This window comes from Thermobia domestica, chromosome 9 (assembly GCF_964235325.1).
Source record: "Thermobia domestica chromosome 9, izTheDome1.hap1.1, whole genome shotgun sequence".
Classification (NCBI taxonomy): Eukaryota; Metazoa; Arthropoda; class Insecta; order Zygentoma; family Lepismatidae; genus Thermobia; species Thermobia domestica.
In genome coordinates, this window is record NC_137462.1 from 156,979,652 (window position 1) to 156,990,277 (window position 10,626).

General features: G+C 35.7%; 1 long non-coding RNA gene across 1 annotated transcript; it reads left to right on the top strand.

Annotated features, from left to right (window-relative positions):
• Window positions 1-330: 330 nt before the first annotated feature.
• On the top strand, window positions 331-8,726 carry LOC145695126 (uncharacterized). Its single transcript, XR_014133114.1, has 3 exons — window positions 331-793; window positions 4,499-4,593; window positions 8,048-8,726. It is a non-coding gene; the product is annotated as an uncharacterized LOC145695126 (long non-coding RNA).
• Window positions 8,727-10,626: the final 1,900 nt, after the last annotated feature.

Genomic DNA, 10,626 nt, shown 5'->3' on the forward strand with positions numbered 1-10,626 from the left:
GCTTGCAGTGGGGAATGGAAGGTCATCTATATAATAGTATTTTTGAAGTTACTAAGAGTCGATTATGTCAAAAAGGCAAGATATACATATATATCTGCTGTTTTGTTTACATCAGTTTCACAGCAAGCGCGGGGGATAGGGGAGCGGACAGTGTCACTCTGCAGTATATCCAACGGTTTTTAAAAGTTGCACTTTAGATGTTATAAGTAACTTAATCTGTTGGTGCTTAATAAAGAACGCCATAACCCCGATAGCACAGAAGTTTTCCGTAAACTTGCCTATTGTTCGTCATACCAAATAATGTGAAAGTTTTCATTTTGTATATGCGGAAAATGCAATGCAAACTTGGAATGTTTGTGGCAAATTAAATATCATTTGCAATTTTTATGAAAGAGTAAATTTAATGCAACAAATTTCATACAAATGTAGTTTCAAAACTTGGCAAAAGCAAACATTTGGCATTTTTCTGCAAATTTGCTTCCACCTATCTAGTCCGCTTGACAGTTTCAATTCAAACTTTGAATGTCTTAGCAAATTAAATATTATTTTCAAGTTTTATGTTATAGCAAATTTCATTCAGCAAATTATATACAGATGTAGTTTCAACAATTTGCGACTACAAACTTTTGGCAAGTTGTCTTCAAGCTACCTACCCACAATTCACTGCGCTTGGACGTTTCACGAAAGAGACGTCATATGTTTGTTTTCTTTATGTGTTGCGGCGTGTGAGTGCTGTTGGACGAGTTCCTGGACATCAAAACATTGAGAGAGAGAGAGAGTGCTGTACAAATTGGTAAGTGCACAGTAATAGTTAAATATTCTTTTATTTTGTATAAAATAAAAATGTTACAGGAGTAAATGTGAATTATACGATGTTCGTGTAGCGCTTGCTAGTGAATCGAGTCGGACCTTTCAATCTGATAGCGCGAAAGGTTTATTGGATGCAAATATTTTACTCTTTGTTTTATTTACCTTTAGAACATTTACAAGTAGAACTGATTGATTTCTGTCTGAAAGAACTTAACATGATGTGAAAACAATGATTTAATGCACAAAGTGACGTGCAGGTTTACTTTTGGCGCACCACACGAAATAATTGTTGAAAAATTGATACTTTCATTGGTTTCTTTTATATTGTCTCCTAAAAGATTTCGCTAGGTTATATTTGAAAATATCTCACTATGAATAGATAAAATTCAAGGAGGCCACCAGAAGTAATTGTTGAAAAGTTACGATTCTTTTTCGATTTCCATATAAACACGCCTTCGTGGTGTATGACATAAGAACTACAGTCCAAAAACACAACCAGCCTGTCCTAAATGACCACAAAAAGCACGAGTGCGATCTAACCAAGCCAGGGCGGTGCAATGCTGGTGTGCCTGCGCGGGGTACGTCCGTGCGAAGTGGGCGCGTCAATGATCATGGGTATACGCGTAAGCGAGGGTAGTAAACCTAAATGGGTTTTGGCAAAGATACGAATTTGAATAGAACTTGTCATGGTGTCATACTAGTAACGCTCCACATAGAAACATAATATTCAGCTTCTGTACACTGTGCAGAAGAACACCGCTGCGCCTGTGGAAAATAACATATAATAGAGTCATCTTTCATATGCACTCAGTTATTTTATCGAGTGACGCGGTGGCTCAGTGGTAGAGTGTTCACATCCGGTGCTTGGGGTCCCTTGTTCGATCAAGCTCGCGCCGTGTGGACTGTGGTGCTGGTGGGTTTTCTCGGGGTTCTCCCGTTTCCTCTCACATTCTTCGTTCCACCATTTCACTCATCTCTCATCACCCTCTCCTTTAGCCTAACCGACATAAACGTGGGACGTAAAACTTAAAGATTTCATTTCTGTTTTTTCAGTTATTTTAGCACAGAATTGTGCTTTGGTTCAGGTCTTAGAAAAATGTAAATCTGGTCCTGACAATTACACACGACACAGGGAGAAATATCAGATTAAACTGACGAACGTAATTTTGGCAAATACAACCATGTTAATAAATATTGCTAAACGCGCGAAGAATATTGAAGGTAGATTGTACCACTGATTTAAATAATTTGCATATTGTTTTCCTGTAAAGCATTTTTACAGCGCATCTTAAGTTTTTTAGGCATCTTTAGTCTATACAATTAATTGCAGGGTACGAAGAGAGTAAAGCAGTTGCTGGATAGTGAACTTTCGCAAATTATATTCTTGAAAAAAAAAAAAAATTAAATGAAATCTTTTGCTTTTAGTCTCACGGTTATGCCAGCCATGCTCAAGGTGACGGTAATAATGAGAAATGAATAAAATGACGGAATGAAGAAAGTGGGAGGAAACGTGAGAATCCCGAGAAAACTCACACACAAGGTTTTTGTCCACCATAAAGCTCACTTGGCGCTAGCTGGGATCGAACTAGGGACCCCATGCACCAGAGTGAATGCTCTACCACTTAGCTACCGCGGCCTATTACACTTTTGTTCATAAGCAGACTATTCAATTCATTGTGTTGGAAATTTGAAGGGGGGGATCTGAGATGTCCCGTATTCTCATGGAGTAAATATGACAGGTTTATTTACGCTGTAAGATGTTAATTTCATGTAAGAAATTTTAAAACATTTATTAATTTCATACAACACGAATTGTATCTTTGTTTTAAATTAATAGACCCCTTTTGGTATTCATATTTGGCGAACGTCAGTCAGGCTTCTGGATGACTTGATCTACATTTGTTCATTTCTCTGCCGAGGTCCTTCATGGCTAAGCCGTTAGTGTACGCATCTTCGGCGTGGGTGATCTGGGTTTGCTTCCCGGAGGGAGCTCATGTGGTTCGGATTCCACTTTAATCAGTAGGTCCCGTCTCACATAGCCTCGCTGCTGAAAGGGACGTTAAACACAAAATCAACTCAATTCCTTTGTCTTCCTCTACCATACACACTACAGGGTACAATTTTCGGACTTTTAAGTTAAAATTTTCAGAGTACACGTACGCGACACTCTAAATTTCCCATATAGATTTTGGCGGCATACCAACGTAAAATGTCAAAATGGCGGCCATTTTTTCAAAACAGCGAGTATCTACGCTACGAAGCGCAATTTTCAGTCTTTTACGTTGAAATTTTGACGGTGGAAGCACAAGATATGCTAAATTTGCTGTATAGATTTTCTCGGCGATTGAATGTAAAATTTCAAAAAGGCAGTGAGTAGAAAATTGCTGCAAGTTGTGACAATGACAATCTTGAAATATAAATAACATTGTAACACTTTTATCCCAAAGACATTGAAATATTTCGAAAAAAACGATTAAACCCGAAAAAACCCATATGGGCCCAGGTGTGTTGGGCTTTTTCAAAAAAGCCCGGGTTTTTTCAAACCCTGGTTTAAAAACACTGAATTATACAAAATAATCCACGGTTAGTACTAGTTACATATATTTTAATATAAGGTGTATGAAAATGCGGTATCCATAAAAGTGCTAGTAGTTTGAATTAAATTTATAGTCTGGAAACTTGTTTCAATACTTGAAATACATAGTCGTTATAAATATTAAGTATTGGAATTTTAAAATGCGCGGATTTGTGTAGTGTCACGTAGACTTTTACTTTTTTTTTTTTTTTTATAAAAGGTAATATAGAATTAGTCTTTAGTTAAGTAAATAATGATAATTTTTTACGACTTCGCACAATAAACCTTAAACGTCATTTGTGTTTATATTGTAAAAATAAATTGCGGAATTCTCATAAAGGAAACGGACCAGAATATATTAAATTGCACCATACGTTCCAAATGTTTAGAATTTTCTTTGAGAACTTGAATTTGGAGGTTTTCGTAATGCACACCATGGGCCATAATATAAACATTTACTTCAGTGTTTAATGGTAAATGTAATGTTTTTAGGTTTGATACCCTGAGAGAATCCTACCACACAATCAGAAAAGGGGGATAAAAGGAGCTTATAATATTAAATGCTTTTCGTTTCAGATTAAATACTTTTAGTTTCTGCCCATTCAAGTGTAATGAAGCAAACTGCTCAATCGAGGTCTTTTAAAACTGAAAATAGGTCTATTTCTCGTGGTTTGTTTCTAGTGTTTTGTTTTAATGAATGCATTTTATAACATTTAACCTATTGCACTTTGTTGTACGTTTACTTTGGAACGCAAGATATTTTATAGAGGATACTGTTGTTGAAATGTTGCAGTGTGCGAAGCACTACAAGTGACGAGTCTAGGAGGAAAAAAAAAACTTTTTTTTTCAATTTTTTTACAATTCGAGATCTGAAAGTGACCGAAGTTGAGTCATCTTTTGATATGAAGGTTTTTTGGTGTTGAATATCAAAGCAATCCTAGTAACGCTCACTTTGGTCTTCTTATCCGGCTAGACTCTTTGCATTTGACGACTACTGTGGTATTTGAAAAGTGTCGGACAAGGCAACCACTATGTTCAAATAATGTGTGTAAAAATTAGAATAAACCATTTGATGTTTAACATTTTGATCAAAAATATTCTTTTTCAATGCAGATGCTGTTATGAAATCACATCCCAATACAACCCAAGATTCAATAAAGAAATATACAAGGATTTGTGAATCAAGCCAAAACGAGGTTAACTCGAAGGTGAGTAAGCAATTTTACGTTCAAGTATCACTCGGTTATTTCATTACAGGTATAATTTATTAGTTCATTGTTTGATGTTGTGTTCACTCGAGATGCACGCAATCTCGAAAGTCGAAAACCCCGGCACGCGGTATGATTTCTTCATTTGTTACTTCGTTAAAAGAAGGTTAGAGACGAAAGACGACAAGCAATCTGAGTCAATTTTACAAATTGACCGAAGTTTACTTAAACGAGGTTTACTGAACTTCCATTTTCAACGGTGCAACGAAAGTCTGGCAGCCACGTTTAAAGTTGAGAGTTTAATGTTGAATGCGTTTAAGTGAACGCTCGTTTAAACTGCGTTGGTGCACACGGGTGTAAAGGGCACTTTTGATGGTAATAAATAACTTTTCTTCCATGATTGCTCATCAGTTGAAGCATGTGCTTCGGTTATTCAGCGATTTTTTTTTCTTAAAGTAGCACTAAGAAACAGTTAAAAATTCAGTAGTCATTATGAAATGAAAGTAGTTGTCACTTCAAAAGCAGTGCAATCTTCATATCGTCCCTAGTATTCTTTTCAGATAATGAAAAAATAAAAATACTCGTGCAAGTTTGAACCAATGCAAGAAAATCCATATTTTCAGGGAAAGCACTTTATAACCACATGGAGGGTGTAATGGCGCTGATTTTTATATGTTTGTAGTGTGTTTGCTTACGAGGAAAGTACACGAATCATGAGAGTTGGATTTTTATGAAATTTTGTGTTAAAATTAAGTTCTAGTTGCTAAGCAGGACAGTAGTGGTCATTCGTTTCACAAATATTCCATTGAGCTGCTACATGCATACCATTTTGAAATCAGGTAGGCAATAAAATGTGAAGAATACCTGTTTGGATCCGTCAAGAAGGAAATATGGGCAGATCCAACACAACTATTGGAAATCGGGGTAGACAACTTATGTTTGAGGGCACTTCCAGTGCAATGTCACGATCTTAAACGCCGCCATATTGAATTGCAAACATAGTATAAATGAGAATGGGGTCACGTGGGGTATCAAAGACCAATGGAATTGTAAGCAAAGTCTACATATCTGCTGCCACTTGTGAGTTAATAGCTGTCTCACACAGGAATGTATGGAAGCCATTCGACCCTCGAAAACATCTTTTGGTGTGTTGTAATTAATGAAAGATAAGTTGCTTATTAAAATATCCCCGTGAGGAATCTTTGATGGATGGCCACATGTGATGGAATACTGAGCTAGGTTCGTTCTTTGTAGCCTGCCTGAATTCAAAATGAAGGATGTTTCTATTTATAGATAAAAATGATTCATTATAGTAACATTTTTTTCGAACCTGTTACTTTGACATGTTCAACATTTTGTTGATGTTTATTCTAAACAAAATCCAAGTAATATAAAACAGGTTATTGTAATAGGCTCAGGGAAAACAATAAACAACTTAATAACTTTTATTCATGATCACAAACCATCCTTAAATCTGGATTCAGGCAAATGCTACTACGTACATTAAGTCTAGTCAATGCTGCAAGAATGACGTTACATAGACACCACGCCGCCATATGCACTCTGTTCTTTGTTTCCTGTTCCCTGCTAGTTGCTTTAGTTCTTTCTTCGTGAGTTTTATTCGATTTTGTTTCTTAGTGGTATGAATTCGTTTTTGTTTTAATATTATTTTGCCTTGTATCTTTGCTAGCTCGCTACAATAGAAGGAATTTGCTTATTTTTCCATATCATGTGGTAGCTATTTTCTCATGAGAGGATATATGAGTGGGTTACCAATCTGTTATTGATTTGAATCATTTTCTCATGCGCCTTTGCATCTAACGACCGTGTATTCTGTTAAACCATGTGTGGAAATAAAATTATGCTAAAACAATTATGTTTACAAAGAATATTCAGTTTGCGTGGTGTACATTTTCTATAACGGAAGAGGACGTCGGGTGCATATAGGGCCAAGCCACATTTTCCAACTTTCCAGATAATACGTTTTAAAAATTTAGAGCAGTTATGACCAACGTCTTGGGATTACCGAGTCGAAGATTACAAATTCCGAAACGTCCAAGGTCACAGGAGCCATTCAATTTTCTGGAACTTCTTTATATATTTCATCATTTTTCAAGACCGCTTTGGTATTTGTGGCAATAAAACAAAGTGTCTGCAACCATCAACTTTGTCAACCATTTTAGGAGATTCGGGGATATATACATTATCCCAAAACACCCTAAAAGCATAGGTGCTATAGTTGAAAAAAAGAGAAATAAAGTAATGCTCTCCAAGACTATACAACAAATGAAAAATGTTTAAAGCGAATAGTGTCCCTCACGAAACGTTAAGAAAAATTGTTGTTTTCGAAAATGTTCAAAAAAAAAAAAAAAAAAAGCATGATGTTTTTAAAAACTGAAAGCTATGTTGTTCCTTATGAAAAGCTAAGAAAATTGCTTGCTCGATTATTCACCAAATCAGGAATCACTTTTAAAAATCGGGTACCGAAGTTCATAGTCCTTACAATTAGTCTTGTGAGGCAGCAATTCAACTCTTTGCTTGTGTTTGTTCTAAAATTCCTGCAATAATTAGCATTAAAGTAAATTATTTTAATGTACAACATACATGTCATCATGAACCAAAAGTACAAGGGAAGTCTTATTATCTTTCGAAAATTTGACATACAACGTTTGTATATTTAAAATCACAAATTGGGGTAACAAAGAATCTCGAGGGTCCCATGTGCTACGTTCAGTTCCAAAGGATTCCAAAGTCTTATGGCCATTGAATCACAATTCAGTGATATAAAATCGCAGCCCGAACTGTTGGACTTAAACTAAATTTGGTGCGAAGGTATGTCTTGAAGAGCAAGTTATGTCTTGGAGAAAAAGAGAATTTTGGCCAGGTCGCCATCTTGAATGAAATAGGGCCGCCAGTCAATATACGATTGGAAAGTGCCTAGCGCGAACAACTAAGGCTAGAGAAGCGGAATTCGCTATCATGGTATATCATGAACAGTAGTTTGCGGAAAATTATAAAGTATTAAACAATTCGCAATCTTGAGTTTATGACCACCGAAAGTGGATCATTAGGTATAGGTTACATTAAAAACACGATCCAAAATAGCGGGAAAACCTATATGAAAAAGCTGCACAGGCTGAAGCGCTGGAGCTAGAGAAACGAAATTTGTTCTGATGATTGTATCATGAAGAGTAGTTTATGAAACAATTGCGAAATTTTCAAAACGATACCGTTTTTAATGGAAAATGAGCACCAAGTATCGGAAGCAAACTGAAATCATCGGAAGCAATACAACGTACGTGATTTATTCTGTAGACATGTAGACATAAAACTGCCATCCGTGGTCCTCAGATATTTCCTTGTCAATACGTGAGAAATTGACTCTCGTCTTAATATCATGTTGATAATCGAATGTTATAGCGCAAATGCATAATTCTTTGAATTTTCATTTCAGAGAAGGCAGAAGCAGAAGTACTCCAGTTTCCTTGGATGAGAGCAGAAACACCACTCGAGTTTCAATGGATGAGAGTGGAAGTGCTACTCGAGTTTCATTTGAGGAAAGCGGAAGCACTATTCGAGTTACTCTGGATGAGAGAGCATCCTCATCTGGAGGTGGCACTCACAGTAGCACAGTCTCAGTTTCCAACGGAAGAACAGTGATGGCGAAAAGTGGTGATAGGTCTGTTTTGAGTTTGTAGTTTTTGTTGGGTGCTATGTTGAAGGAAAGTTGCACATAATGAAGTGAGAGTTGTTTAGCTTGCATGCGTATGAAACAAGACCTATAACTAAACTTAAGACTTTGTTCATATATGGTTGAAACCGCATGGTGATAAGTCTGTTTTGTGCATTTAGTTTTTCTTTTTTTTGTGCTAATTTTGAAGGAGAGTTACACAAAGTGAGAGTCGTTTAGCTTGTATGCGTAACGGAAGAACAGTGATTACGAAATATTTGTAACTATTTGTAAGAAGTAATCCGAACAACTTAAGACTTGTTTATATATGGTTGAAACCGCACACGGTTGATAGATCTGCTTTGTACATTTAGTTTTTGTTAGGTGATAATCAAGGAAAGTTGCTCATAATGAAAAGAGAGTCGTTTAGCTTGTATGCATATGAAACAAGAGTTAATGTTTACCATCGGGGTAGTTATCAACAAAGATGCATTGTACATAGTTTCCAGTAATATAACTGTTTTGTTCATCCACGAGATAATTTGCAGCATCTGTGCTGTAGGTAGTGTGCTATATTATGAACTGAAAGATCAACATCATTCAAATACCACATTCACTATGCTTTATATATATATATATATATATACAAACTCGTATTACTTCCGTGAAATTCATATAATTATATTAAATTTTGACAAAATGGTCGTATGGTATTTTGTGAGCTGGTCAATGATATCGGCAGAGAACTGGGTTTATAAATCTATTAGTTGGTGTGACTCAAGCGGCTTGTAACTGCTAAGAAAAGTTACCCCCAAAAATATTCACCTGTTTTTCGAAATAAAGTAATTAGCATGAAAAGGGTGAAAGTGTGAAGTATTTTTATAATTTAGTGTGTAGGGAAACTGCATGGTACGAATGGATTTTTAGGTATATTGTACTCACCTCACGAAACCTCGTTTTTGACAGCATCGACCAAAGCATGAAGACCGGCAAATAATAGTTAAAAACCACAATGTAGTGTTTTATAGTTTGTGACCTCGGTTCCAGATAAAAAAAACTGAGAAATGGAGAATTTTAACGTGTAGCAAAATATTCCTCACCAGATAACTCCAACTTCCTACCTCAAATCGCCTCCGAATTTGCACCAAGCATGGCGAGCATATATAAAACACAACCGGATGTTTTTGTTTCTCAATATAAGATAGTATTTAGCTGAAGTAACTGATTGCAAATAAGGATTTTGAAAATGAATCCTGTATCGTGCAGATGCTATGCAACCAGTTTGTGTGAGTGATGACTGGGTCGCTTCTCGACCAAGTGTGTGTCTATACGCCAGATATTGGCACACGTTTGTTTCTGGATGCATGTTCCGATAGTTCGGGGGAAAAGCTTCCGGGTGTGTTCTATCTCTGCTTGATGCGAAATCAGGTTGATTTGAGATATGAAGAAGGCAGAGTTCAAAATTTTGATATTTTCTTCCATTTTCGCACGATTTTCAAACTCAAAAAAAAAAAAAAAAAGAAAAAGAATAGAAAAAAAATGGTGGGAAGCGTTGTGAATAGGCTTCAGATACTGGCATCTGGTACTAAGTATTTTTATATATACACAACAACTTACTTTTCTCAACTTTTTTTTTCTATAAAACAGTTTTTGTTAATCTCCTTATGAATTCTGTAATATGATCACTGAGTATTGTTATAGTTTGTAGTACATTGTCATTCTAAAGTCAAAATCAAGCAATAAATATATAATGCCCTTTATTTACCGTATAGTATTTTTTTAATGTTTCATCCTAATCTTCTTAGTTATTTTTATCTGCTTGTTCTCACACATTCTAATGCGGTTGTGCCATTACCATGATTTTTACTGGTTTTTTTCGACATGATAATTTAGAAAAGGCTTAATCCTTTGTTCTTGGAGCCATCTGGATGCCGCCATGTTTGTTTATGCATTTGGAAGTGTCTGTTTTCCCTTGTGCATTATCTTCGAGTATAATGTGTTGTTATTGGATAATTTGTCGTCAATTGCTACTTTGCTGAGTGATTGTGCAGCCGACTTTGTAAAATTTTGAATTAAAATGTACAGGCCAAATTCGTTAAAAGGTAAAATTTATTAGATTTGTTTCAATGACTCGCTTTTAAGTCGAAATCTCCCTACGAAGAACCAGAGAAACTTTCCGTGTCCATTACAAGAGTAAGTGATGGAATAAACGTTGATGTAACCTTCAGAAATATTCAGGTTTAGGCGTTTTCTATTTTTTTTTTTTTTAAGTATTTATGTATACACATATATAAATTAAATGACGTTAAAATAGTCGTTAATAAGTTACTTCTTGTTTTATGAACAAGAAAAGTGCAGCTGGA